This window comes from Anoplophora glabripennis, unplaced genomic scaffold, assembly GCF_000390285.2.
Source record: "Anoplophora glabripennis isolate ALB-LARVAE unplaced genomic scaffold, Agla_2.0 scaffold757, whole genome shotgun sequence".
NCBI classification, from domain to species: Eukaryota; Metazoa; Arthropoda; class Insecta; order Coleoptera; family Cerambycidae; genus Anoplophora; species Anoplophora glabripennis.
Window position 1 is genome coordinate 198,446 of NW_019416851.1, and position 15,630 is coordinate 214,075.

Here is a 15,630-nt window from a genome sequence, read left to right on the forward strand (position 1 = left end):
TTTCTTCAAAAAAATAAGGTACAAGAATTCAGTTTTCGACAATACCTACCTAAATATTTATTTTTTGACAATGAGGATTTTCAGCTGCCCAGTACCTGCAGTTTTGTTTGTTTACGTGTCAATTTAAAACAAAAGTAGCCTCATAAAAAAATTATAATCTTTCGGGTGAAATCTAAGTTTTGATTATTCATCTCAGCTATCTACTCACAAAACTGAACCTTATAAGGGTGATTGATTGATTTTTTCGGATTATTTGTGACACAGATCCCGATGACAAATTACAATTCCTGGAGATTGTCCTAATGGCTACATGGGGATTATTTACCGTTTCTAGTAAAACGTCTAGTTTAGAATTTTCTGATATTAATTTTAATTCAATTTTGCTGAGAGTAGATCTAGTAATTGGAGGTCGATCAGGATGAATTACATTAAATAAATTACATACTTCTTGTTGAGTATACACCTTGTCCCCAAAACCAATCATCATAATTCACTCCGCTCTTTCTGAGATAAATGCATTTTAAAAATGAAACGCAAAACTAACAAAATGACACAACTAAACGTCGGTGATAGTTTGTTTTTTATTATTACAAAATACTACATCAAAATGGTCTATGGGTCAAGGAATGAAAAACGATTAATACGAAGAAAATTGTTTTGTTCGTTATTTATGACATGTTGATCGATGACGACAGGGCAAATCAGCGATCACTGCGGAGCGTTGATTCTTATTGTTTTCGTTCAAAACATGTGGGGCCCAAACTCCGAGTCTTTGAGCTTTTCCCATCGAATGTAGGTAGTTTACAACTGTTTCCCATCTCCTGAGCCAATTCCGTTGTTGATTGTCTTGGATCTTCGTAATGGAGTTAATTCAATTGCTTTTGCAACAAATTCTTTAATGTCTTTAAGGTTGAAATCACCTTCTTTAAAACGTGAAAACCATCGACGGGCCATTCGTTCATTCATTGTATCCATCATCCCCATATACGGCACAAATTTCTCAAGCAGATTGAGCGGCTTTAACGTTTTTCCGTCTCGATTAAAAATAAAAAGAAGCAAGTGCTGAAAATGAGCAATTTTATCCACGTGATAATATATTTCAAATGAATGAAAATTCACAAACATTAAATCTAACGCAGCAACCAAAAACACAATATGATAGAGTAATAAGTGGCATGTGTCAATTGGACAGTGCGTTTAATTTTCATGTGAATTTTTTAATTTGAAAGAAATGGACATTACTGATTCCTAACTCATTAGAATTAATAGGTTTCAGGAAATTTCCAGAGTAAAAAAAAAGTTTCATAAGAGCCTGTACAGTAAAAGTTCTTATTGCACGCTTTTAGTTAAAAAGTCTATTAGTAGGAACATTGATAATAATTTACTTTGCAATTTAATAAGAATTCTAGGCAACTCGCAATTGCTTGAGATTGCTTCCTTAGCTGGTTCTGCGAAAAATTTAATAACTTCTAGCTAACGAATAGTGCTGGTGACCTAAGATTGGCGAATTTTCTATATATTTCATATGTTTTTTGGAGATTTGAAGAACTGATTGCTAACATTGGAATTTCCGCTATCATTATTACCTACTCAAACCTTCCACATCACCCATCACCATAATTTTTATAAACAGTGACAATAATTGCGACAACCTAGAATTAGATGCTATTAGTCACTACATTTAAACGAACTATTGCATCAAAATTACTTTCATCATTAAATATGTATTATCAGGTGCTTCGGTTACAATTTTATATTTATTTCATCTTCCCTGAACACTTTTGATTTCTTTATTCGATATCATATGGACTACTGACCGACCAAAGATTTGACGGATTTATATGCTTTACCTTTTCTAAAAAATAAACATGGAATACATTGTAATTCTTTTTCGAAAAATTCCAATCGTTCAATCGTTGTATTTTGAAACTCATCTACATCATGTTCTTTGAAAAACATGTTCCAGATTCTGCTTCCTTGCTGATTTCATCGTACGCATTCTTCACCACCTTGGTATGTCTATTCCTTATGCAACCATGCCCATATATAACTAATGCCATCTCAGAACCCATTTAGTCAAGGCTAGATATTACGCTTCGTAAATCAAAGTGGAATACCTACCTTAAACTTACCCACCTGTTCGATAGTTTATGTGGAAGGGTTGTACCCAACATAATATTTCACGTAACATAATAAATCCCAAGGAAAACCACCGTATATCATCTAATAGTAGAAATAGGGCGATTAGTGATACCAGCCATGAACCCGGCACATGCAAACCAGTTCTTATTTCATTGACAACAAAGGATTTGAGTTGAGAATGTCAGAAGTTATAGAATGTAAACAAAGTAGAATGCTTAAAAGAAATCGTTCTAATGTTAGAACTGAGCAAAAAAGCAAATTGCGAAATGCAAATTATTATGTATGATTTTATATTATAAGATAGATGATGTCCTAGACATAGACCTATTTTAGTAGAGGGTGGTTTTGTTAATTTTAGAGAAGAAGATTATGGATCTGTGGATGATCCTCCATGTGCAATTTTGTTTGAGCAAAATGTATCGAGAGCAAGCATTATACAAGATGATAAAAAATAATATTAAGTGTTATATATTATACCGCGTGGAAGAAAAGTAATGAATAACTTAATTATTTACGAAACAATGAAGTTTCGTGACATTTCTTGTTGAAGAAAAAGCATCTTTTTGAAATATAAAACATGTGTCTGACGATTTGCTAAGAATAGGTTCTTGGAAATACTGAATTTATTCCATAGGTCTTTTCTTCCACATTGTTACTACATATAGCAATATTTCATGTTTCTGTTTCTTTTAATTTTTTAGCAATAGTAGATAATGTAATTAAAACAGTAATAAAGAAAAGGTAATACTAAATATATTGTTAGGTGTATGTTTTCAAGTGGAGCTTATTTACAAGTAATGATTTGATTACCTTACGGGTGTAGTACGTAAACATGCAGTCAGACTGTCAAGAGGCAACAATGGGCAGATGAGATGTGATCAGGGTTCCTGGCAATCACTCGTGATATGTAACAAACAAGTACTGCTGTATGTTCTTAATACGTAACTAATTATGGTTTACACTCACCGGGGGCGCCCCGCCCCGTCCTTCGCTGTCCTATCTGGCGGTCCCTCGAATAAGCATCCCCGATGTAGGTTGTGCATGCATCTGGAACACCTGTAATCAAAACTACACACACAACATACGCTCACTTCTTTCATCCTCGTATCTCTCGGCTCAGCCCCTGGATACGGCGCCCCTTGGCTAATGCCCTCGGCCTCACCATTCATTCTCGTATCACTCGGCTCAGCCCCTGGATAGGGCGCCCCTCGGCTAATGCCCCTCGGCCTTACCATTCATTCATTAGTGACAATAATAATAATGGCACCTTTCACTATTAGTGAGAATAACAACACATGATTTATAGAGACAGATCTGCCCTAATGACGTACTTTTATTACTAGGATTTTAATAAGTAATCGCTGAGAACGTATTCACTACACTGCTGAAATAAGACTCTCTCGTCTCTAACGCAGGAACCCAGAATCACACCGTCAGCTGAATCTACATAAAATAATAACGCTATGAAATACAATCCATCATTTATTGAGAACTAAGCCCAGTTATTCACTTATTTGTTTATTTAGTTCTTTTCTTTTAAAACAGTTCCTAACAATATCAACTTAGTTTTAAGAATTAGGAAAGTTTGATATATTTTATCTTATCCTCCAAGTTGTAGTTTCAATCATTTCTTAAGACATTAGCTGTGTTTTATTTTATATACCTGATATATCAGCTAATCTCAGCTATTCTGAATGTTAATTGGCCAACTAGGTGTACCTAAATAAAACACGGCTGTTGTTATCACAATACTTTTAGTAAAAATGAATAATGCATTATTTCGATAAAGTAAACAAAATAGTCCAAAACCTCAATACGGTGTTAACACGAAAAATTAACTATTTCATTTGTCAAAACGGCAAGCTTATAATTTTATCCTATTGTGTGCAGGTTAGAAATTTGTTATCATTTTCTGAAATCAGTATGGAAATATTTTGTATCCATAGGCGCTGATAATCTGGAGGGGGAAGATTTAAAATTCCAGAGTACATAATCTGCTGCTAGGGCTAAATTAAAATATCTGAGTTGAAATCATTGATACATCTTTACAATGTAACACATAAAAAAAGTTTACACAACTTTATTTAATCCAATTAAATCACAACTCACGGAATACTTGATAAGCACGGTACATCTTAGCAAACTCAAGATACAAATATGCTGGATTATCACTCAACGTGTCAAATACAGTTAGAGTATAAATACGAGGTAATTTTTCCTTTTTATTTTTTAGAAATATAAAAAAATAACAATTCTTTTCTAGTTTTTGACTTACGGTAGATACACATCTTTTCTCTAATAATTTCTTTATGTTTGCCAAGCAGAGAGGCTTTACATAAATTATATGAAACGAATATATTCTAACCTTATTTATTCAAGTTAAGTAAAGGAACCTCAAATTTAGAATTATTTTTTTAATATCAGTCAGAATTAGTATTAAACATGCTGATAAACGATTTTGGCTTACTGAAAGTTGACCCAAAAACTATATGCAAAATCATTTGCTAGGCAATTTATTGCTTAGTGTTAGATGACTATTAAACTTTATAATATACAATATAGTATAAAATCCAGAGACTTGAAATTGACTTTTAATTTATTTTGAATACATAGTAAGGTCAAATATACATTTAGTTATCCAAACATCACATAACACTAATTTCTATAATGTCAGATAAACCCATTACTCTTTATGCTATTCATTTTTATCTTGATTTTATTATTATTATTATTATTATTTTTTATCAGGCACGAGCATTGTGGTCAAAAATATGTTAACGAGAATGTTACAAGTGTTCTAATTGAAAACTGATATTTTGTAAGTAGCTTTTGAGCCTTTTTTCCTTAGTACTTATATATAGAAAATAACTACCTAATTACTAAGTGCAATGACTCTGTATTTACTATTGTATTACGTGATAGATATCTGAGAGCCCTAGTATCAAAGGCGGCAATCTCCACTATTTCCACTTTTTGTTAAAGCGCAAAAAACTACTACACTCTTATTACTGCTTAATTCAAAGGAAGCATAGTTTCCAATGAAAGAAAATGCTAAACTACATTAGATTTTAAGGTTAATGTACCTAAATTTTTTATATTTTCTGAAAAAATGTACAAAAATAAATGGAGAATGCCGTGTTTGATACCAACAGTTGGATTTTGCAAGATTTGTTACCAAAGGTTGCACTAAAATGAGTTGTAAAATAAATACCAAGTATTTTGGAATGGACTTACAGACAAAAGAATAAAATATTAAAATTAATTCAACAAAACGTATAATCAAAAATAAAAAAAAACAACTAAATAATAATAAATTCCTAACTATCTGAAACAGCATGTCGTGTCACGTCACGTCATATGTTCGCTGTGAGCCATCTGATTGGCCAAAACGGATATTGCCGACTCTGATTCTAAGCGGGTAATGGAGATTGCCGGATTTGATTCTCAGGTGATGTTTTAATGCAGTTTTGTAATGGGATACAGCCGCTTTTGATAATCGCAAACCATATATTTAGACAGAGCGCGAAAAACCGAAAAATATCATGTATTTAACTCGATTTCGTCAAAAAGTGGAGATTGCCGCCTTTGATACTAGGGCCTTCATCTCTTATATACTGTTGTGCATTTCGTTAACTTCTGAGGACTGCTCCTTTTTTGCCCCCCTTCCGTTCTGCTCCTCCTTCTGCCCCCCATAAACGTCGTCGCCTGTATATACAGGATGATTTTTAAGTTGGGTAAATCCTTTTACCGCCAAATAAAGCTAAGAAAAATAAATATGTTTTTCCTTTACCACTTTTTCGAAATATCAATATTAACGAAAGTACAGGGGGTTATAGATTTGTTTAAAAATTTTAATAACCTACCATGATAAGGACCAGTGATGAGAAAATTAAAACAAATTTTGATAATTTAACGTACAAAGTATGTAGGTTTTAATAAAATCCGTTATTCGCACATTAGTCTAAAGTGGGCCGACTAGTCATGTTCATGATCAAGTTTTTATGTGTATCAACTTTTACTGCTTGAATACGGCCTTCACTTTTTTGTTGTATTCGAATTATATTTATATAACTGAAACTATCTCATGTATAAATTATACACTTCTAAATAAAAAAGAAAATATTAGCTATAGAGTGTCTCACTGTAGAATTGTATGCAGTTTGATTGAGAAGTTTATTTTTTTAATCTTTGTAGGTACAAGATATTTTACTACAGGCATGAAATATACCTACATATACCTACGGAATTATAATTTTTAATTAGAGTAGTATGGTAGGTACTGATATTCAAGTACCTTAAGAAAGCACAAAACATTTAATTTCTTAATCATTTTATAATTTGAGTATTTTTTTAGAAGTTCATATTCTTTCATAGTTTAAAGGTATTTTGTTGAAGTTAATTAAGACATTAATCTTATGAGACCGTGATTCGTTACTTAGTTAATTTCTGTAATTATCTAATGTGTATTTGTAACCCGTTATTATTTAAATGATCTTATTAAGAAATTAAGACTTCAATGAAAGTAGACAGCGACCATTTTTGGGATTTTAAATTTATGATTTAACAAGGTCAAAGTATCTGCATATTAAATACTACTGGTATATTCTTTTTTAATTACATTTTAATTCTGCCGCGTTGTTTAATAAGTTATATATTCGGCATTAATATAGTAGTAGTTTTAATTGCACACTCATAAAAATTTTATGTAAAAATTACACACTAGAGGCTATGTTAAAAGTAATGTAAAATTACATTAGACAAGTAAAGGTACATTAAGCATGTAATTTTACACTTTTTGTATAATTCACCCAAAATGTTGATTTACATTATCGATATACAGGGTGTAACTAAATAAGTGTAAAACATTTAAGGGGGTGATTCCTCATCGATAAAAAGATAGGATCTTTCATATAAAGAAACTTCATTGGAGCATCCCTTGTTAAGATACAGCCCCTTAAAGGGGGTACATAAAATTTGTTTAACAATTTTTTTCACAAGCACTAAACAAGTTACAATATTGAAATTAACCTGACATTTTCTACTACCAAAAAGACACTTAGCCAGTAATTTATTTGGTTTACCCCATGGTAGTAAGGGGTGGAAAACGCAACCCCTAAAATTTATTTCCAACGTAATTTTTTGTCTTATTATTTTTTTACCATTTAAAAAATTATTTCCGATAGCCTGTTTCATTCTAAAAAAAAATGTCTCTTGAATTTTTTGCCCAAATTAAACCAGTTCGCAGTAAAAAATTATTTTACGAACAACTACAGAGATACATCGTCATAAATGCGGACTGGATTTACTGTTATTTTGTAGTTACTACCTGCATTAAATGATTAAAGGGGAATAATCAAAACTAATTTAATAATAACAAAACATACAACATGTAGAAATCATAGTAAATGTTCAATATGTCTACCTTCAGACATTACGCATGCGTCTAGACGTCGGCGCATTGAGCCACGTATTCGCTCAAATATTCCTGGAGTCTCTCTAATTACCCTGCACGCATCGATAATGCGGTTTCTTAAGTCCTCTACATCGCGAACAGGAGTACGATAAACCAAATGCTGCAAATGGCCCCAAGTAGACAAATCCAGAGGATTGAGATCCGGGGATCGAGCGGGCCAATTCTGTGGTCCTCCTCGACCTATCCACTGATTTGCATATGTTTCAGTTAAATGCTGACGTGCTACTTGACTAAAATGGGCGGGAGCCCCATCATGCATAAAAACCATATCCCTTCTGACGCCCAAAGGAACTTCCTCCAGCAGTACGGGGGGATGCACTTTTCTTAAAAATTGAACGTATGCCTCACCATTTAATCGAGGAGGTAGAAAATGAGGCCCAATTAAATAATCCCCAATAACTCCGACCCACACCTTAAGAGAAAACTGTTCTTGATGGTTAGTTTCGACAATAGCGTGATGGTTTTCATCAGCCCATATGTGGTAATTATGAAAATTAATAATCTTGTCCCGAGAAAAACTACATTCGTCTGTGAATTCGATCGTCTTCAGAAAGTCACGATTTCTTCTAATCATTTCCAGCATCCAATTGCAAAATTCAAGACGGTTCGGAAAGTCTCGCGGTAACAGTGCCTGTACTCGTTGCAGATGGTAAGGGTATAAGAGATGTTCCTTTAAAATTCGAAATACCGTCATATGATCAACATTTAGCTGGAAAGCAATCTTTCTAGTACTGGTAGTAGGTTGTTCTTCTATCAAATTAAGTACTGCTGCCTCAAGCTGTGGTGTTCTTACTTCTCGATGGCGACCACAATCCTGCGTTCTTTTGTTGAATGAACCATATTCACGTAATCGTTGATGAAGTCAGACAAATATTCTATGTGAAGGATGCTGCCGTTGAGGATACATTTCAGCATATCTTGTAGAAGCTTCTAACCCATTCCCCTGCGACAGACCGTAAACGTAATGCATATCAGCCATTTCCTCATTTGTGTATGCCATTTTAATAACAAGTGAATTATTAAAGTAACAAATTAAGAACAGAACAATACACAATTAGTATTACTTCAATTTCAAAAATTTACAAACTGACAGCTTGATTCCAATTTAATTGTCAGTATCGCTAATGGCGGCCTACTAGATAAATTAGTTTCGTATTTTCGTTTTATGGCGATATGTATCTTGTTCGTAAAATAATTTTTTGCTGCGAACTGGTTTAATTTGGGCAAAAAATTCAAGAGACATTTTTTTTTAGAATGAAACAGGCTATCGGAAATAAATTTTTAAATGGTAAAAAAATAATAAGACAAAAAATTACGTTGGAAATAAATTTTAGGGGTTGCGTTTTCCACCCCTTACAACCATGGGGTAAACCAAATAAATTACTGGCTAAGTGTCTTTTTGGTAGTAGAAAATGTCAGGTTAATTTCAATATTGTAACTTGTTTAGTGCTTGTGAAAAAAATTGTTAAACAAATTTTATGTACCCCCTTTAAGGGGCTGTATCTTAACAAGGGATGCTCCAATGAAGTTTCTTTATATGAAAGATCCTATCTTTTTTTCGATGAGGAATCACCCCCTTAAATGTTTTACACTTATTTAGTTACACCCTGTATACACCTGAAGTGTAATTTTACTAACAATAAGAAACAGCAAACTATACGTATCGTATTTTTATGAAGAAAAAAATCTAGGTACCTATTATAAATTTGTAAAATTTTTAGAAGGAATATCACTTTTTACATACTTAAATATTTTTCCAAGACAGGGTACGATGTACATAAGTGAAGCGAAAATTAAATAAATTTAAGATTTATTAATGCAGTAAATGACACATTCTCTAGAGTAAAATATAATTTTCTGTATTACACTTAAAGATAAATAATACACATTATTTAAACCAATTAATTAAACAATTTTAAATTAAAATAATAAGTATAGTACAAAGAAAAACATGGTACTGCAGGTTTAAATTAACGAAGTCAGGAAAAATTTAAGAAAAATACACAGGGTGGGCCATTAGTGTGAGAAAGTAAAATAACTCCCTTGTTACTCATAATACAGAAAAAAAAGTTTATATAAAAGTTATACAGAATCAAGAAACCTAAACTACAAAGTTAATATGATATATACAGGGTGATGAGTAAAAACGGGACACGGCCAAATATTACATTTTTTAAATGGAACACCTCGTATGTTTTTGCACATATGGATTTCCGAGAAAATTCTACATATGGCAATATAAACAGTTTATCATTTTAGTGCGGGGTTGCCAAGTTGTGTAGAAAATTCTCCGAATTTTGGAAAAAACATGACCTCGAAGAAGTTGTATTAATTTTCAGCTATTAACATTTGGAACAAAATAATTAGACATAGTTATAGGCAAATGTTAGACAAAGGCATATTAGCTAATATCGATATTTTATACAGGGCATTTTTTATAATACGATCATTTCAAGATTTGTATTTTATTGTTCTATTTTATTCACGTATCAGTCCACTTCAACTTTTATTAAGCATGTTCTATATCTAAAATTGTTAGGTTTGAAGATATAGCAACATTTCTGAAAAAAAACTTAATTTTTATTATTTTATAGAATACCACAAATAAATATTAACTAATAAAATTGACTCAAAATGGAATGATAAATTATGAACTGACAAGTTGACACAATGTGACAGTTTTTTCTAAAGCCATTTCGTGCGACCGAAAATCATTATGTTGAATTCACTTATATATATTTTAGGTATAAATACCATTACAAACATGTAAAAATCCTATGTGAATTTTCAGTGTAGATATTAAATTTTATAATTTACTTATTTAAATACTTTCGTTTTGTAAAATTATTTTTCAGATACAATTTTAAGTATCTAGATAGGTATATTTTTTGTTTAAGGAATTGGAATTAGAAGTTGTTTAATCCATTATAAACACTTTTTTCCCAACTAACACAAAAATGCTACTATTACATCGCTTAAAGTTATATAACTGTTATTTTAGTAGCAATAGTATCTTTTTAGATTTGTAATGTGTGTTAATTTGCTCATATAGCAATGTTGGTATATAAAAAATCTGTTAGAATCTGTTCTAATAGTAAAATTATACAACACTTTTATAAAGGCTTTCTTAGAGTCTTATAAACGTGGTAAATGAAACTTCTATAAAAGTTTAAAGTGTAATAGCTGCTTCCTTGTTTTTTATAATGTTATAAACACTTACCGGTCAATTTTTAAAGCTTTAATACATTATATTGATTGTTGTATAACATTATCATTTAAATAGACTATATGACTAAATTATAAATACCTAATTTTAGCTTTTTAAGTTAAATAATATCAGAACAAGCTTTAAAAAAGATTCAATAAAAGAGTCCTATTACAGTTGTAAGCAGAATAGTTAAAGTAGTTTCTTCTCAACTAAAAAGCTATTTTTGAGAGATGCAGCAAGATATATTGTACTTATAAAACTACTATATAGTAAAGCTTTCGATGGCGTAAAAATATATATGGAGATATTGTCCGTAACCTAAAAAATCTGTGAATTAGAAAGTTTTAGTGTTAATACACTATTACAACAATGATGGCGATAAAACTGCATGTTGTTTATAAAATTTAAATACCTACTATGCGTTATGTCCTAGCATATTATTAGTTATCCTTCAGGAAGACACTGGAATTATTAATTTTAATCATATTATTACGTTTAAATAAGCCCTTTATTATTTCAAACCTGACAAGTTTAATTAAAATCGATGAAAGAGTTTGTTTATACGATACGTTGCTTTTACAGTCACTGCAAAATTATTTTGTGCTGCAAACAACAACACTAAAAGTACTGTAATACTATTTACTGATTATAATTTCATTAATTATTAATTACAATTAACACTAACTGATAATGATTTCATCTTTAGACATCCATTCACGTCTCTTCTAGAATGTATTCGTTGTTTGTGACTGCTGATTTGCCCATATGATTATCAAATTTGTGACTTTGTGACAGTACTCCGTATATTTGTCTCTTCTAACCTCTACTAGCAGTGCTATTAGTTAAAAGTGTTTTATCATTCAAAATCTTCATAGCTTATTTCAGAACATTTTAAAATACTAGCCATACCATCTACCCATCATGCTTACATACTACTTTACTATCTGTTCTGTTGACGCTATTGGAATTGTAGCAGGAAGCTGTTTACGCAGAAACTGACAGTAGACAGCAAATTACTCTACAAAATACTACAGTGACTCTATACAAGACAGTGGCGACAATAGAGTGTATCATTTTTAATTGGTCCACGTGATTTTAGCTGCCATGTTGCATCCAGTGTCAAATTCATCTGTGAAATGTCATGGTGTCAGGAGCGTTCTTATGGTGTTATTCAATATTTGTATTGTTTTATTTTAATTTTGGTGATTACTAGTGAAACTATTGGGTATTCTGTGCTAAGGGATAGTTATAATGTCTGCAGAAGCTTCATGAGGACGATGACCGTGAATTTCTTTCAAGCTTTTTGGACACCATAACAAAAAATATAAGACCTACTTATAAGGAAGTTAAGGTTCCTGCTAACATAGAAGAACTAAAATTTAATCTTAGTTTTAGTGAATTAAATTATCTTTATAATGTGTGCGGATATATTGCCCAAGTATCGTTAAAACGTCAAAAACTTGTACAAACTGTCTGCATGCTGTTGGTTCTAAAACGTCGATCTATAAAACATGTTCAAAATTTAGCGTACTTAAGAGATTTAGAGAACATCTTTTTTGCAATGAAGCGGTATTTTGTTTCTTCTTGCAGATGGAAAGTACTTTTACAACATTTTTTGCGATTGAATCTTGACAAAACATAAATTTAAAAGAGTTTTTCTTAAAATAAATGTCTGGTTTAAATTTAGATCTACCAAATTGTCATCAGATCAAAAATAAAATTGTTAAAAGATTTATTATGTTCCGATTAATAATAGCTTCCAAAAAATGTCAAAAAGCATGCAAAAAGCTTGCAAGTAAAAGTATTGCTGGACATTTATTATAACAAATACATACTATCACTAGTATTAAGTATTCGTTTTTCTAATGTAAACCCAATAAATTTCATTGTGTAATGTAGGTATGCTTAAATTGACTTACCTAGAAAATATAAGCCAATAGTTGTTATTATTATATATTTATCCTTCCCTATTGTGCAAGTAGATTCTATATTCATTCATTATTTAAAATCACTTTCCAAGGGAGTTATTTGCCTAAAACTGTGAGTAAAATTTAAAAGAAAAATACTTTTGTACTTAATTTATTTTTTATAAAAGTTACTTTCAATTTGACATAGGATGCAACATGGCGGATGGGCTGGGTTTAGTCGCTATTGTCGCCACTGTCTTGCATATAGCCACTGTATAAAATACTATATAAAATATTTAAAATCTTAATTATTTGATAATAGCTGTTTTACATTGACAATTTATTAATCAATTAATTCATGAAGTCGCTTCATCAAGAAATTGGACAAGTGTAATGCACCAAATCTGCTGTCAAATAACTTGATGAGTTTATTTTTAATTATACGTATATTGAGGTTATGTTATTGGAATATGTAAATAATTGTGTGGCGTCGTACTAGTTTTGCATTGTTTTTACTGATTTGTTACTTATAAACACTAATATTTATATAAATGTGTCAGAACGGTACCGCTGTTGTATCACTATAATTATGAGTGGAAAGGTGACATTTTTGAAATTTATTTGCTTCTTTGATTCATTGGTAGAACTGATTCATACGTCAAAAAACTTGACAAAGTCTGTAGCAGTGTAAAACAACGCTGTTTACCAATAAATTCGTGAATTAATTCATGAAGAACTTCGTCAATTTATTCATCAATAAATTGTTAATGTAAAACAGCTATAACAGATTTATAGTTACTGTGGTAGAAGCTTCCTCCTACCAGCCATATTTTTCAAACATGCTTAGGACAAGATGTCAGCCATATTGTACACCAGAATTGCGTCAAAAAGAAATTCAATTTTATACTATATGTATCACGAAATAATTAGTTTAATATCGACGGATTTCCCTTCAAAAGGGTTATCCATTTATGCTTAAAAAATTAGGTAGTACTATTATCTTCTTGTAATTTCAAATTATTTTTTATGAAGTATTTAGAAACCAAAAGTTTGGCCGTTTTTATTATTGATAACGCTAATAGTCGTAAGTTTTTTACTTAAATCAACTTATGTTGATATTGTTTATCGCAAGAAATATTCGAACATCATGTACATATTTCAAACTTTAGAAGTTTCAGATTTTTTTTTAGGAATATAATATAGTTCCACCCAAAACTTTTTATTAAGTGTAACTGAAACCTCGAGAATTGCCGAATTTGTTGTTTTTGTACCTTTTAAAAACTTCTGTCATAACATAGCGCTATTGTCCGGATTTAATATTTCTCGCAATTTATTAAACCGCATCAATTTTTATTGTTATGAAATCGTTCAATAGCTCACATGTTACCTTCATAAGACCGGTGGGGCCACACCCAGATATAGTTAACTATCTACAAGGATAAATTCTGACTATAAAACGACGATTACTGGCATTTTTTTCCGCCTTCGATTTACACTGGCAGATAAAATCTGTCCGTTTTTTAGATTGCCAGCTGATCTAATTTCATGATAGCCATTTAGGTTTGGTGATCGTTTGATTGCCCTTTCAGCAGAATGATTTAATGGGATAACGTGAATGTGTGAGTACTACACCCGCGCATTTCTTGCATTCCGGATGTATAAAGTGCAGCTGGTTTTATAACATTTCTTTTGTTCAAACACTAAGGTCGGTTTGATCTTTCAGAGACGATGGATGCCAGTTGGTTCAGGAAAATTTTTCGCAAAACTGGAATGATGATGATTTTGTCACAAAGAATAATCCTCGGCTCGAACGTTACTAATTTTTTGTCTTTAGGATTTATCCTTTCGGGGACGGTCCGTATTCGTGTAAGGTTAATTTTAACGTATTATTAATAAATAATCGGACAGAAACTTTTTTAGGATCAACTACTGCATTTGCAAATGATTTGGTCTTTCGACACCTAGTCTTAGTAATTAATTACCCTGACATCTTAAGAATGAGGACGTTTACAAAACATCCTGCGTGTTTTTACTTATTTTATAGACCAGGGCGGAGCTGTTTTGAGGTGGATGTGAGAGGGGGCAAGCAAATTTTTTCCGGATTACCGTCAGTACAACTCACATAATAAAAGTGTAGATCCCTAGATCTGGATGAGCTCCGAACATTTTCAAAATTGCAAAAATGTTTAAAAAATTTAAAAAAATGCCTATTTTAACTGAGTTTTGTACTTATATCTTGGAACCTATGCATTTTGGAAGAATATTGAAGAGGAAAAAAAGTTTTAGAATTGAATTTTACACAATATGGTGTAAGTTAAAAATGTTTAAATTTATTACCGATGTTGCAAAATAGCAGTAATTGATGAAAAAAAGGCAAAATAATCAAGTTTTTTGGATAATTTTTTAAAAATATTTTAATTGCTCCGAGGGCATTCTAATTTTGATAAAAAAATTTTTAAAGTATAATAAAATAACATAGCAAATTTCATTAAAATCGGTTCGATAGTTTTCGCAATATAATTTTTTGAAAAAATTTTGAAAAAATTTTTCGAATTTTCAAAATGTTGTACAGTCTCAAATAAAGCATCTACATACTTGAAAATTTTTTCACATAGAAAAGACGGCTCAACCTTTCAAATGGTTTTTAAAAAATTGAAATCGGTTGATTAGGACGTCCGCATTAAATTTATAAGTTGCGTAACTAGATTTTTTGTATCGATAGACTTCATTTGATACGATTGTTTGTTAGAAACATTTTTACCTGTATTAGCTTAATACCTTGAAAATAAATTATAAATAGGGTACGCAAGCTAATAATAAAATAAAAAAAAAATTCCACATATTTGCATGTTTAGGTAAAACAATTTCTTTCGATTATTGGGAAAGAGTGACACAATATT